At 41.2% G+C, this 13,107-nt stretch overlaps 1 protein-coding gene across 8 annotated transcripts in view; it reads right to left on the bottom strand.

Annotated features, from left to right (window-relative positions):
• Positions 1-13,107, bottom strand: part of TIAM2 (TIAM Rac1 associated GEF 2) — a 257,808-nt gene that overhangs the window by 119,743 nt on the left and 124,958 nt on the right. For 5 of the 8 annotated variants that reach the window (XM_002927152.4, XM_034669352.1, XM_034669356.1 and 2 more), the window contains one exon: positions 11,729-11,815. The exons of 1 other annotated variant lie outside the window; for it this stretch is intronic. The gene's annotated coding sequence lies outside the window, so the exon portion shown is untranslated. Of the gene's footprint in view, positions 1-1,364; positions 2,940-11,728; positions 11,816-13,107 lie in introns of those variants that run through there. 2 more of the 8 variants (XM_034669357.1, XM_034669355.1) reach the window with 2 other exon arrangements.

Raw genomic sequence — 13,107 nt, 5'->3', positions numbered from 1 at the left:
AATATTGAAAGAAAGGTGTTATCGATTTGCATTCAAAACACTATTTACAGTCTGGTTGGTTTGGACTGGAGTCAGGGGGTTCTTCCACAGACTTGAGTTTCTGTCTACAAGCTCTGGTAAAAATCAAAGTAGTTGACAAGTATTAATCTGACTAGAGGAGAAGACGGCGCTGTCAGAGAAGCCCTTTCCAGGTCCAAAGGAGAAGAAATAAATAAAATGTTACCGATGTTTCTATTAATTCTAACCTACCCGAACAGCCCTCACCACTGCCTCATCCCAAAAAGACATTTCAGTAAAGGAAGTGAAGGAACTGACAACGCACGCCACATCCACAGAGAAGAGACACGTTGAAAGACACACATTGCCTGTCCTAAAATAACTCATAACCCCATTATGCTGAAAGAAAGTAAAAACTGTAGGATCCCTAAGTGTGACAGAGGGCCACAGTGAAATACTTCTACGTGTTAGGAAAAAACCCTCGCAGCTCTTCAGCAGCACCCCTACTTTCCAGAAATTCTAAAAATAATCTTCCAAGTTACAATGACTTCAAAAAAGCTTCCTATTTCTGTCTCTCCACCTACCAATTTTCTGAGAATTACATGCTTGGCCAAATTAACTTAAAGCTGAGGAAGTACTAGGCCAAGCCAGGGTCCCTCAATTCCGCTGATAAGCTGGGGGTCCAGACAAATGCCTAATGAATGAGCAGCTTCTGAGGGGATTATGACATGAATCAGTCATTCTTCTTGAACTAGGTACCTCCCCCAACACACACACACAGATTACAAGAGATTTCATTTCTTTTTCAGAAAGTTCGAGGCAAAATTTAAGGACAAACATTAATAAGCAGTGAACGTCAAATTACGAGCTGAAAAAGAAACTCTTAAACCAAACAACTCGCTCAGCTCAAAAACTAAGGCCTGATGAAGTTATATAATAACCAGGAAACTACAAAATACAATCTGCCACATTTTAACTTCTCTTTGTGCCCTAAAGAAGTAACTGGTACAGATAAAGTAATAGTCATTAAGGTTTTAACATGATCAGACTGAGAAATGGTACTTCCTTGAGCCACCGGGAAAAATAAATCCATACCACAGGCCATTAGCTTTTGGAGAATTAATTAGTAAAATGGGGGTGGGCAACCGTATGAAATCACCAGTTGGTGTTAGAAAGCATATACACCCTCAGATTTGAGGGTAATCGAGCCCTATGCAATAGCCTAAGTACAAAATAACGTAAAACAAAGAAAAGGTGAGCGCACACGAAATATTCCCAAAAGCAGTGTTTCAAGAAACATTTAAATCTCACATATAAAATTAAGTCTCAACTCCAGCAGGGGGAAAATAAACATTTATAAACCTTACCTTTGCCAAAACTTTGGATGTAGCCAGTGTTTCTCAGGCTCTTTTAATTAGTAGAAAAAGTTTCACAAAGCCAGGGTCTCTATACAAATCCACAAACTCTCTCTTCTTTCTGCCCATGGTAAGGCAGGAAACGGCGCTGAACACTTCAAATCCTCGGCCGTTGAGAGCTAAAAACAGATCCTGTGCAATGCTGGATATATTTTTGTCTGCTAGCTACACACCCTCCTCATGTTCAATTTTTTCCATTGGTGGAAGAGTACGATGCACGCTTAACCAGAAAGTGGTTTTCCATGGGCTGCCTGAAGCGATTAGCCGGGACAGCCTGCCATCATGCCTCGGAGCCGCCAGGCTCACCCATGACTGGGCTGCTGTTGGACCCACATTCCAGAATGACCACCGACGTTCCATAGGAACGCGGCCCCAAACTTTGCTGAATAAAGGTTTACTCACTTGAAGGGAGCCTCAGCTGCTTTTTTAAGCCTTTCGGCAGCAAGAACACACACCTACCATCCTTGTGTTTGGAGCGGTAGTAAACACTCTGTCTCCAAAACCACAGCTGGAATGTTATGGTCATAAAAACCCTGCCTCAAGAGCAGCCCTACAAAATAATTTTGTGATTTGCAACATATCGGGAGCACACTTAGCTCCGTGTTCCTTGCCGGAGTTCTTTCATTGTGAAGTTAGCGGAGCTGCGGTGCCCCACATTGGAAGTGCCTGTTATGCCAACAGGTCGCTATTTTATGAAAAATAAGCACGAAACTGCCTTTTAAAAAAAGTGACAGACCAGACATTCCAGTGTTTTGAAGTCTTTTGCTGTGTCTTTTGATGAAAGACCCTCAATTTAAAGTATACCCAACAGGTAAAGCGACAGTTTCAAATCGTTTTGTATTCATTCTTGGGAAAGGTGTGCTGAAAGGGAGAACAGGAGTACAACTGCGTAGTTTTTACATTTTTGAAATTATATACTATAGAAGAAAACAGCTTAAGCAGAAGTGTTCAAGTTATCCTGGACAAACATATGACCACAGCTTTTTAAGGTAGTATTTTCACTATTTTTAAAATGTGAATGGATCTGTGTATGCAACCGACAAGATTCTTACTTACTATTCAAGACCAGGTTGTACCACAGGCATTAGAAGCTTTCAACTCCCTATCTCGCGTGAAAAATGAATCACTACATACGCATACCCACAGCTACACGTAAGAGAACACGCACGAACACATGACTTTCCCTCCATAGGTCCCATATAGTTAATACCTGCTTGAAGATACACATTCTAAGCTTAATTAGCAGAGCCAATACGTAAGGTCATCTGTCCAGTAGTTACTAAAACTAGTCTAACCTCTACAAAATTTTCCTCATGAACACAGAACCAAACAATTTTTAGTGCTGAGGGAACACACCTGAAAAATTGCCTATTCCAACCCCTCATTTTACAGATAAAAAAGAGAGGCCTTCAGTGACTTTTCAAGGTCACAGAGCTGGTCAGCAGTAGGCAGCAGAGCCAGGACATGCCACTCAAGTAACCACAACCCCCAGGACTGAAGTCAGAAGGTTGCCACGGAAGCCAAGTCACATAACAGAAAACACGGGGATTCCCAAAATGTTAATTCGATGTGTGTGTGCATGTGCACACATGTGCGCCTGTGTGTGTGTGTGTGTTGAAAAATACCCTGGGCTGGCTCAGTTGGTAGAGCATGCAACTCTGAGTCCCAGGGTCATGAGTTCAAGCTCCACGTTGGGCATGGAGCCTACTCAGGGAAAAAAAAGAAAAAAAAGACGAGGGTAAATACAGAAGAAGAAAGAATGCTAAGTCCGTCAAGCAACATCATTTCTGTTACTAAAATAAAAGTAAAATGAAGTATCAGGCAGCATAAAAGAAGTAGTTTCTTGAAACAGAAGAATTACTCCTGAATATAATGGGAGAAAGTAGAGAATTACGGAAGAAGGAAGTTTAAGAAGACGTACTTCTCAATGTGAAAAATGTATCAGAAAAACAATGAACTGTGTGGAAATATTTGCACCCCCTGTTCTAGTCCTGCCTCTAGATTTTTTTTTTTAATGATTTATTTATTTGAGAGAGCATGCATGAAGGGGGTGGGGGAGAACAGAGGGAGAAGGTGAAGCAGGCCCCCTGCTGAGCAGGGAGCCCTGCATGGGGCTTGATCCCAGAACCCTGAGATCAGGACCTGAGCCGAAATCAAGAGTCAGACGCTTAACCGACTAAGCCACCCAGACGACCCCCTGCCTCTAGATTTTAAGACAATTCTGACCCTTTGATGCATGTTATATGTAGATCTGCTGATGCCAGAAGTGCCTATAAGACTGAATTATCTCCAATATTCCTCAGACATTTCCAGGGGGTTTGCACTGTCTCATTCCATTTTTTAATCACTGAGGTCACCCAAATAACTTCAGTTCTATGGGTGTAAAAAGTCCCTTGGGGTTTCAAACTATGTAAGATTTCTTAAATTCTTTAAACTTTGCCCAACTACAATAAAACACTCTCGATTTAGTACTCCATCCTAAAATTACCAAAGCCAGCATATCTCCAAATCATAAAACCAGACTTTACCTTTCTAATGCTTCACTCTGAGCTAATAACATAACAGGACATATGTGTTAACTGGCATCTAAAATTGAATTTCTTGGCAAAGATCTCTAAGAATTACATAAATTAGTGCTTAAGTATTCTATCCTCAAACATACAATGCAAAAGGACACATAGAGAAACAAATACGGCAATGTGTTAACAATTATAGAATTCTAGTGGTGGTGGTGTTCACTGTACAATTCTTTCAACTTTTCATATTTTTTGCAAATTCTCTTAACAAAAAGTTGGGGGAAATGACATATGTACACACACACACACACACACACACACACACACACAGAGAGTCAAGCTCTCATAAACAAAAAATAGAAAAGTGGTTGTCAAGGGCTGGGGGGAAGATTAGGGAGAGGTTGGTAGAAACTCTGTTACAGGGGCACCTGGGTGGCTCAGTTGGTTGAGCATCTGACTCTTGATTTCAGCTCAGGTCATGATCTCAGGGTTCTGGGATCAAGCCCTGTGTTGGGCTCCATACTCAGCGCTCAGCAGGGAGTCTGCTCTCTCCCTCTCCTTCCACCCCTCCCTCTGCTCCCACTCTCTAAAATAAATAAATCTTTAAAAAAAAACTGTTACAGATGAGTAATGTCTGAGGATCTAATGTGAAACATGGTGACTACAGCTGTTAACACTGTACTGTATAACTGAAATTTGCTAAGAAACAACTTAAATGTTCTTTCTCACACAGGATAAACAGTGAGGTGACAGGTGCTCTTAATTAACTGGATGGAGAGAATCCTTTCACACTGTGTATATATGTCAAATCACACTGTACACTTTAAATATCCTACAATTTTATATGTCAACTATACCTCAAAAAGGTAAAAGTTTTTAGAACTATCATGTTTTTAATAAAACCTAGTCTTAGTCAAGACTAAGCAAAAATTGTTACTAACCTGATGATAACCAAGGACGTGAATATCTCATATTCCACTATCACATGACTAATCACAATTCATTAAAAAAAAAAATAGGCCACAAAGTATAGCAGAAATATCTCAGGCTTCAAAATCAGTAGATCTGGGTTAGCAATTCATCCTAGTGACGTTAGAAGCCTTCTGAATCCCAGTACCTTCATCAAAAGATGGGGTTGAAAATAACACTGCCTATCTCCAATAATAGATAAGGATGTAGTAATCTACAGTTACAAGAAAAACGGACCTTAAAATACATTTTTAAAAGTGACATGAGAGAACTGACGTCTCTGCTTAAAATTCAAGAAACTCAACTCCTTCCATATTCTCCACCTTTGAGGAAAAACACACAATGATATGAACAAAATATCCTACCAAGCATTATTCTTTATTGATAATCTTCAGTCAATTCTAATCATTTCATCTGGTAAAAACTTAATATAGTTTGTTAAATTATAAATTTATTATTAAAAAATAAAGGTTAAAATGTATATTTGTTGCTAAATATACTATTAGTTATTGTTAAATAAAGGTTAAAAATATAAATTACCTCTATCCAAAAAGGATTCCAAAATATTAAATAACTTCTCACCAATATAAACATCCACGTTCAATTAAATTAACAAATGAGCAAACAACTTCACAATACACTCATGTTTGAAAAGAGCTTTAGTCTGCTCTTTCTGATGGGAAAAGCAATACTTCACATACCGTGGACTAAAAAAACATGGGACAGGAGCAATGCCATTGCAAAAGTATCCTAGATGAAGGCAACACTAGAAGAAAATAAAGTGTGTGAAATACTCACGTGAAAATCATAAAATCCACAGAAATAGTACCCGGGGAGGTGAATTTTCTCCCCATTTCATCAAAAGGAAATCATTTAAAAAGTCTTCCAAAACAAATGCTTCCAAATGAGCCCACAGAAGACAGTGAGAGCCTGCCTGGCCAGCCTTCGTATTTAAAACTGCGTGGTTGGAAGGTTTTACCTCCCATGTGCCACACTGAAACCCCATGCATGTGAACAACTGGCAGGTGCAATTCTTTCACCACCTGTTGTTCCCAGCTCAAGGTCCATGCTTCCGGGTTCCCCCGCCCTGACCTCAGCCCCTGCTGTGTGATAACGGACCCCTCACTGAGCCTCTCAGCTTCTTAATCTGTAAAATGGGGATAATATTACCGGCCCCATAGAGCTGTTGCAAAGATTAAGCAAAAATAATACATGCAGATTGTTTGACACAAGGCCTGCCTGAGAATGCAAACTCCATAAAGCAGGGATTTTGTTAGAAGTGTTTACTGCTAAGTCTTCTACTGTAGGGGCGCCTGGGTGGTTCAGTCGGTTTGCCTTGGGCTCAGGTCATGATCCCAGGGTCCTGGGATGGAGCCCCATGTCAGGCAGGTTCCCTGCTCAGCAGGGAGGCTGCTTCTCCCTTTCCCTCTGCCCTTCCCCTGCTCATGTTCGCTCTAATAAATAAATAAAATCTTAAAAAACAAAAAAAGTCTACTACTTTAAGAAGCACCTGGCACTTCGTGAATACCCCAAAAACCAATCCAGTGAGTGAGGGCAGGGAAGGAGGGGAGAAGATGGTGATGGTGAATATAAAAGGAGAAAAGTGTCTGCTGCAATTTTTTGTCAGAGCCTCTAAAATCCCTTTATTGAAAATACGCCAACCCGCGTGTCATCAAGCCCATCAAGCAAAACTTTCACAAAGTTTCTGCTTGAAATTCCCCAGCTGTTCTCCTGCAGCGGTTCACCTTCCAAGCTGCTTCGGCCTCAAGAATGTGTCTAAACAGCATGAACCATGCATCCTTAAAATCCACAGTCAATTTTAGGATAATTCAAAATGCTTAACTAGCATGGTGAGTACTGCTTTAAAACCAGAACAAACCTAAATTTCATAATTAAGCTTTTTTCTAAGTGTTTCAAAGGCATCAACTGTGTAAAAAATATTTTAATGGTGTCAATTGTCATGAAAATGACATTCTATGGAATAAATATAAAGTGTAGGTGGGTACCTTACATTACATAATATGCAAGTCCCAAGAATTTAGCCAAATGACCAATTAATTACTTTTGCAAAAATGAGCAAATATGCCTTGATATAAAAACTAAGATTTAAAACAAATTCTTAAGTTTTTTCCTTTTCTTTCTTTCTTTTTTCTTTTTTTTTTTTTTTTTTGAGAGAGAGAGAGAACACATGCCCACACAAGCAGGGGGAAGGGGGTGGAGGGAAAGGGAGACAGAGACCCTTAAGCAGGCCCCACATCCAGCATGGAGCCCAACCCAGGGCTCAATCTCAGGACCCCGACATCATGACCTGAGCCAAAATCAAGAGTCAGATGTTTGAGCCACCCAGGTGCCCCAATAAAGTTTTCCTGTAAATGGACTTTTTTCTATAGGTCATTATATCCAAATTAAATACACTTTGATTATTGACAATTATTGATAATGTATAAAGTCCTAAATTTGAAATTAAATAGAATGGTTTCTAAGAAGAGGTAATATTTATATATAAGCGATAAAAATGCGTATTAAAAAAATTATGCTACCAAAAATAAAACTACAAAATGAGCTTCCACCAAGGTAAAATTAAAATTTTCTGAAGAAAAAAATCATTTAGAAAATACACTCATAAATACTAGCCACTAGACATGTTTGTTTACAACATTTTTGAAGGGCTCCACTGGAACATTTAAGAAAGTGTAAGTAATCTGTCCAGAATTAAATGTAATCAATTAAAAAATATTCTATTCAGCCTCTGACTCCACACACAATATCTTCTTTTTATGGACTGAGGTGAAATCATTTAAGCTGAAAGGTTCCTAATCAGTTTAATTCAGAGAATAATTGAATTTGAGTTTTCTAAGAGCCCACAGAGGTCATCCAGCTAGCCCTACCTTGCTTCTAATTTGAGAACCTCCTAGGGTATCCTGACAGATGGGCCACTCTCTTCTACGCAAATACACTGAGTGATGGGAAGTTCACAGCTCCATTAGGGAGCACATTCCATTGTTAAAAAACCAACTGATGGATGAGAACTCCTTCCAGGGACTTTAAACCAGTCATCCTCAAAATTCCACTAATGAAGTCAGTCTTTGTGTCATTATCAACACATACCCTACTCCACTCTTCCTCTCAACCACCCTCCAAACAACAGACAGAAGTCCAATTTCACGGCTCTTCCCCTGCTCTTTCTTCTAGTTCATCTGCACAGTGAGGCCAGAACCACCCTTGCAGAACAGAATAAAGCAGCAAAACCAGATTGTATTTTTCACCGAAAACCAAACGTACAAAGAAGAGAGTCCTAAGACTTCAGTCTGTGCCTCAGTGGGCTAAGAGTCAACAACTTTACAGGCCCTCATCTGTTTTTGCCACGAAGTCTTGGAAGTGTCAGATGGTCCACTGGAGAAGGCAGAATGGAACCTCATTCCCCAGACCACATGCATATGCTAATTACACACTGCTCCCATGTCACCATTTCACCCATCCAGGAGTCCCAACGGCTGATCTTGGGGAAGACGAGTGAGTGTGCTGCTGAAAGAGAGGAAATGACCTAAAACAAAAGCAAAAATGTTGTATCTGAACACAGAGGGAACACTTTACTGCCCAGGTTGGCAATCACACACACACCATCAAGGCTGTTGAAATGCATGAAATGACAGAGGCCAGAGCACTATATTCTTAAGAAACAGAAGCCATTTGTTTGCAAATTAGGCTTGCACGAGTATTCTTCAGCACACACACAAAAAATGCTCTGTTCTATTTTTCTGGAAACATGAAACTCTACAAAAATATTTTTAGTTTTTCCACTACTAATTCAGAAGTAGACAGAACTTTTCCAATTTTCTCCTAATTCTACTATAATGAAAACAAATGAAGTATATGAAACATGGTACCTGACACTCAGCGCTGGGAAGACACGAAGGAGTAAAAGCTGTGGTGGACCAGCCCGCACCTGCCCCATCCCATGCGGCCAGCAGGCATCCAGCCCCCCTGTCCACTGCCACCTGGGGACACAGAATCCTATGTTGCCAGATGAACCACATTTTTAAGAATCACTGAACGTGTTGCTTTTATATCAAATTTTCACTTTTTAAAGGTAGGCAACTAATTTAAATAACCTTAAAAGACGTGTCAAGAACACATTTTGCAGGCCTAACAAAGCTTATCCACAGCCCAGAAGCAGCCAGAAGCCCACCAGGGTGCACTGTCTGATGGACATGGTAAAATGCAAACAGGAAAACTGTAAATCCTGAAAAAGGTTTATTTAAAAGCAAGCAATCAGCAGTCCCAACTCCCTGCCTTCAGAAAGCTAAATCCTAGGTCTCTGGGGACATACGTCTCCACACAACCAATGTGGGCAAGACCATCAGATAGCCATATGGGATTTCAGACAGGGGGCTGATTCTATGGAAGAGAGGTTGTAACGGGCCACACAGGCCACGGCGGCCCCTTTCCTGTGGAGTAGAGAAATCCCTTCTCCAGGAATCTTGATCTACAGTCCAGCAGCCTCTGGACCCACATCCGTGCAGGGGCGCCCCTCCTGTTTTCCCCCCAGCTCCTAGGTTTCTCATTGGTCCTGACGTCTCATCGCCCCTGCTCCCTGCTCACAGGACACACTCAAGAGCATCACCACGCTCCCCACTAAGCTTACGACTTTCTATGCTAAATATTCCACCCCTTCATCATTACAAATGGGACACTATTTCCAAACACCCCTAAACATGGTCATTGTTGCACAGATACCAACATCCTTCTTAGATCTAAGGGAGAGGAGAGGAAAGGAAAGGGGAGGGGAGGGGAGGGGAGGGGAGGAAGACGGAAGGAAGGAAGGAAAGGAAACGAAAATCGTGAAGCCCTGTGCCAGGAGTGTTACACGTATTTTCATATTTAATTCTCACAGTAATCCTCTTTGATGTGTATTATCAGCACTACTTTGCAGCAGGAGAAACTGAGGCTAAGCAAAGCCAAATAATGCGTGGACGGGCACAAGATAAGCACAACTAGAAAACGCAAACCAAGTCCGTCTGATACCAAACAATGCTGCCGTACATACAGAAAATGGCATGGGTTTTATCACTATGACAACTAATTAAAATTATTAATAATCATAAGCAAGCCTTTTCTTTCTGGTGACCTTGGGGAATGGCCTGTTTTCATCCCTGTAATGCAAAAGCAAATACTCAAAATCCTGTCTCCACTTTATGAACAGTATCCAAATATATTACTTTTAAACCTAGCAGATGTATTTAATATATAAAATTCTGAGTACATACTCAATAACATAGCAGAAATTTACGTAACACGTGTACTAACATCCTCGCTCTAGGAGGAAAATCCTCTTATTACCCTCATTTTATAAAAGAAGAAAATGAGGCACCAAAGCTTAAGTAACCTGCCCCAGGTCACTGAGCCAGGAAATGTCAGAGACGGGATTCAAACAACTCAGGCAATCTGACTCCAAAAAAATCTAAACTTTAGGCTTTTCAAATAGGTGTGTTCAGTCATGGTATGTGAACTTCATTAAAGCATAAATGAAACAGTCACCGAGGCTAATCCGAAATTCCTTTTAAATATTCTAATGCAGATGAAATAAAACCAACACAAAAGTTACCAATGATCATCGAAAGTTCTAACTTTAATAAGCGCTCTATTTGCAAATAAACCCAAAACATTATAAAACTTCCTTTTTACATGGAAGGTCATGTTAAACTTGGTAATTCCATGAGAGAATAATTCACATTTAAAAATAGCTACTACAGAGACAAACTGAATCTTCAAAATCTCCTATCGTGCCAACACATTTCTCACCATATGACACCGAGCAACTCAGGCAGTGAGCTGCACTTCACTGCTGAACTCATTATATATTCGGTCCAAAAATACCCATTGTGCACCAAACACGGTTCTGGGCTGTAAAGAGACGTGAGGACAGACAGACAAGTGTTCCAACCGTATAGAACTCCTACTCCAGGGACAGTCAGGCTGAACATCAGGTTGATAAATAAATACACAAGGGAGAAAACTATCAGGTGGGACAAGCACTTTGCAGAGAATTAAAATAGCTGGCCACTTTAGGTTGGGTAGACAGAGACGGTCTGTCAGAGGAAGCACCTTGAGTTGAGATCCAAAGGGGGTGAAGCTACGCAGGAAAGATGAGACAAACTGCCCCCTGGAAAGCGTATGCATGTGTCTGTGAGTCTCAGCATAGCGAGCTTGAGCTGCAGACACTGCAAACATTTCCAGGGAATGACTTGCAACCATTCCAAACACTGCTTTGGGAACTCTTCCGCTCTCTGCTTTAGTACTTACACTGAAACACCAATACATCGACTAGTAAAACACCTTGGTCAGAATGAAACAGCCTTAACATAATCAGAACCTTCCCTTTCCTCAGGGGCTTCTTAATGTCCAAGTCTCCTGAGCTCACCTGACCTTACAACCCCAGCCAGAAATGATACACCCTAGATCTGTTCTTCAGCGGGATGTTTGGAGTTCGAGGGTGTGCTGTATCAGTATTTGGTACGTAAAGAGATGGAAAGGAACACTTGCCAGGCTGCAACTTCCCCACCTGAGTGCCCAGAGAAGATGGGTGTACCATATTCCACAGAGAGAGGGTCATCCAGCACATCGAATTACAGTGCGTATATAATAAGCCACTCCCATTGGGTGTCCCACTGCCCACGGGAAATGCAATTTCCAGCCCAAACCTGAGGAATCCACTATGGCTTTCTCCACCCAGGTCCACATACAAAGAGCAGTTAACAGAGTTACATGGGAAACAGACAGACAACTGACATACATTAACACCTCTGAGATGTACAAGTGCCTCAAACTTACCCCTAGAGGGAGTGTGAACAACACTTAGTGTTAATCATTCATTCATCCAGAATGAGCTGGCGGAAGAGGTAATTCAAGCACAGATCCCTGGCAAGAGAAAAAGAAAAAGGTGATAAGAAACCATTTTTTTTTACACTTTTATAATTAAAGTTCAGTTTCTCAGCATTGTGCTGTATCCTGGGCTTGATTCAAAAAGGGAGCAGCTAAAAAAATAAAAATAAAAATCAAAGGTTAAGTGATTAACTATAAAGGAAATATAAGGATCCTTCCACATCCTAATTGGAGAAGCAGATTTACTCTAACTCCACATGGCCAAGCCATTTTATAGATAGATACATGGAGGGAGGGAAGAAAGGAGGGAGAAGAAATAGACAGACAGATGATTAGATAGCCAGACAAAGCCTGCTGTGACAGACCACAACTCCAGAGCTGGGAGTAGTGTAGTGAGTAAGAGAGGAGGCCTCTGCTCTCAATGAAATGAACTTCATTCAAGCAGGAGAGAGCAGTCAAAACAACACNGGATGATTAGATAGCCAGACAAAGCCTGCTGTGACAGACCACAACTCCAGAGCTGGGAGTAGTGTAGTAAGAGAGGAGGCCTCTGCTCTCAATGAAATGAACTTCATTCAAGCAGGAGAGAGCAGTCAAAACAACACAAATAAACAACAACAACAAAAGATATCCTAGAACAATACGTGCTATGCAACACCTAAACAGGGATGATGAGAGAGTGAGTGACAAGTGGCTACTTGAAATGGGAAGGTCAGGAAATGGCTCTCGGAGATGGCCAACGAGGCTGAGGTCCCAGGGCTACTTGCAAGGAAATGATCTGCCAGGCAGAGGGACCAGCCAAGACCCTGCAAGAACCCGGGTGTCAGAGGCGGTTCTCAGGGACTGTGGGGCAGAATCCAAATGCAAGTGGGTCGAGTCCAAGAATGAGTTGCATTACTTATGGAGCAGGTGGTTTCTGGGTCCTCTCATGTTATGGAGAATAATACCTCCTTCCGTTGCTTGATGCGCTGCCCAGCACATATTAAAATTCATGGCCCCATCAGTCAACATACCAGGAAGTACCTCCCTTTTCTTTCTTTTTTAAAAATGTTAAACAGATTGCTTTCAGAGAGTGAGACTTGTCTTTTTATAAGACATTTCACCTCGGCTATGTACATAAAAGACTACTTTATGGTAATAATTGTGTACTGTGGGTTACAGCCTTGATAAAGAATGCAGGTTTCAGAGCCAAAAGATTGGGGTTCAACCCCTCAGCATCCCCACTACCACCTGAGCGAGCCCAGCCTGGTTATTAAAACAGTCTGAGCCTTTGGTTTCTTGTACTAGAAAGTAGAAATATTATCTGCTTTGCAGGGTTATTCCAAGTA

Source organism: Ailuropoda melanoleuca, chromosome 10 (assembly GCF_002007445.2).
Source record: "Ailuropoda melanoleuca isolate Jingjing chromosome 10, ASM200744v2, whole genome shotgun sequence".
Taxonomy (NCBI): Eukaryota; Metazoa; Chordata; class Mammalia; order Carnivora; family Ursidae; genus Ailuropoda; species Ailuropoda melanoleuca.
The sequence above is the reverse complement of the archived record's forward strand: the minus strand, read 5'-3'. Positions and strand labels throughout refer to the sequence as shown.